The sequence below is a fragment of the Engraulis encrasicolus genome, chromosome 11 (assembly GCF_034702125.1).
Source record: "Engraulis encrasicolus isolate BLACKSEA-1 chromosome 11, IST_EnEncr_1.0, whole genome shotgun sequence".
Classification (NCBI taxonomy): Eukaryota; Metazoa; Chordata; class Actinopteri; order Clupeiformes; family Engraulidae; genus Engraulis; species Engraulis encrasicolus.
Window position 1 is genome coordinate 17,018,598 of NC_085867.1, and position 2,500 is coordinate 17,021,097.

Genomic DNA, 2,500 nt, shown 5'->3' on the forward strand with positions numbered 1-2,500 from the left:
GCGACTTACAAATGAGGACATAATCATTGCCAACATCACTAGCAGATGCAAAGTGCACAGGAAATATACAGAACAACAAGTGCAGATGCAAAGAAGGGTTAGTTGTTGTTTTTTTAAGTAAAGTACAGAACACACACAAACACATCATGCTTTACATAGTAAAGCAATTGCTTTTACGCAGACCTTAAGTGTGTAGATTTTTTTCCCACTACCCAAGTTCTCGCCAAATCCAGCGCCTTCAGATACAAATGAGCTGTGCCTTTTTTACTTATTTTACGGATCTTTAAAATCTAGTCTCAAGTTTGTACAAGTGACCCGACTCAACCCAACCTCTCTGTGCTTCCTTCAACCCTCAACCCCCAAAAAACTGTGTTGACTTGGGGGTCATATGGTGAAAACCATCCAAGCCATTGGCATTTGAATAATCTCCAGCTCGAAAAATCCCCCAAAATCCTAATTAGGGCTTCTCCAATACACATTATTATCTTGGAAATGTAGCGGAGTCAGACTGAGCTTAATAGAATCCTAGATGTGTTTTTGGCTCGGGGTCAGATTAGAAGTAAATGGATGTCAGTGCAATGAATACACACTGGCAGATAGGATAGGGGATGTAGTGTGTGTGTGTGTGTGCGTGTGTGCGTGTGTGTGTGTGTGCGTGTGTGCGTGTGTGTGTGTGTGTGCGTGTGTGCGCGCGCGCGCGTGTGTGTGTGTGTGTGTGTGAGAGAGGTGTGTGTGTGCGAGAGGTGTGTGTGTGTGTGTGAGAGAGTGGTGTGCGTGCGTGTGTGTGCGAGAGAGGTGTGTGTAACGGGGGATGCGGGGGGACACTGCGAGGCATGCTGTTTAAATCTGTGTTTAATTTTGCCCACACAAGCACAGGGCTTTTAGCCTTAGTCCCACTGAGGCCCGGGGCTTAGGCCTGTCGCTCAGAGTGTCAACAAGCGGCAGACTTATTTTCACACACGTCCTCCCTCCAACCTCCAGCTCCAGTCGCAGTCCCAGCACCACACACACACACACAAACGCACACACAAACGCACGCACGCACGCATGCACACACATATACACACACACCCTCAACACTACCTTCAACACCACCCTCACCACCACCACCACCACCACCACCACCCGTCCTGCCGCCACTCATGCGACCCAACTCTTGACCTATATCGCCCCCCGCACCCCACCCCACCCCCCCTGCTAGACGCCACGGCGGAGCACCTCAGGAATGCCCCCCCACGCTCCCCATACCGCTTAATCCACTCCGGAGACACTCACAAACACACATGACACACAGGAACATGCAAGCACACACATATGTGCGGCGTGAGCACACACACATGCATACACGCACATTATATACGAACAGGCACACACATATGCGGGGACACTGAAGCAAGCATGCACACGGTGACTTGGACACTCGCACACTCTTGTTCCCCCTCTCTTTTTGTCTCTTGGACACACACACACACACACACACACACACACACACACACACACACACACACACACACACACACACACACACACACACACACACACACACCGAGTTTGTCAGCTGAATGGACATGCACTCTGTTTCCAGTTTGTCAGCTGAATGGCGATGCCCATGCCAGGGTGACAATGCCATACAAAGCAATCATTGAGTCAGTGTGGTCAGTCAGTCAGGTCTAACACCAGCACAGTCCAACCCCAACCCCAACCCTAGCCCTAGCCCAGCCCTGTCTAGTTCCAGCCCTCCAAGTGAAAAGAGAAGTCCGCGACACTGCTTGTCTATTTATTGTTTAATCGAGCAACGTTTCGACCATCAGGCTGATGAAGACCTGAAGGTCGAAACGTTGCTCGATTAAATAATAAATAGACAAGCAGTGTCGCGGACTTCTCTTTTCACTTGGATTGACTCTCATTGTCCTGCACCTGGCCCATCGGGTGGGATGTGCACACATCTACTCCTCTGAACTAGTTCCAGCCCTCATCTCTACCCTTGCCTGGTTACCACCAGACCCTAATCACAAGTGAGTCTTTCAGATCGGAACTATTGTGTAGAACAGTGTTTCCCAACCAGGGGTAAGTGTACCACTAGGGGTACGCGAGCATATTGCAGGGGGTACTTGGAAAAATATAATTTTAACAAATACATGGAGCTTATACATGGAGCTTAGTTACATTGGGATAGAGAAAGCGATATAAAACTTTACTTAGGGGGTACTCATGGCACAACGAAAATGCTTAGGGGGTACACAAGACAAAAAAGGTTGGGAAACACTGGTGTAGAACTAAAGGCAGTATGGGAGTCCCCAGGCTATCTGTACCCCAGCTGTAGACCAGTCCTAACCCATCCCTAACCCTACCCAACCCCGCTCCAGCCCCAGCCCTACCACAGTCACAGCTATAGCCCAGCCTCGTCTCCCTACCCCAGCCCAGAGCCATACTCCAGCCCTACCCCTGTCCATCCTCAGCCTTCTGCGCTACTCCCTCTCCAGCCCCAGCTTCACTCCCA

The 2,500-nt window shown here is 50.1% G+C and overlaps 1 protein-coding gene across 1 annotated transcript in view; it reads left to right on the forward strand.

Annotated features, from left to right (window-relative positions):
• The window catches only part of tcf7l1a (transcription factor 7 like 1a), a 52,599-nt gene that overhangs the window by 28,339 nt on the left and 21,760 nt on the right, over nucleotides 1–2,500 (forward strand). The window lies entirely within an intron of this gene.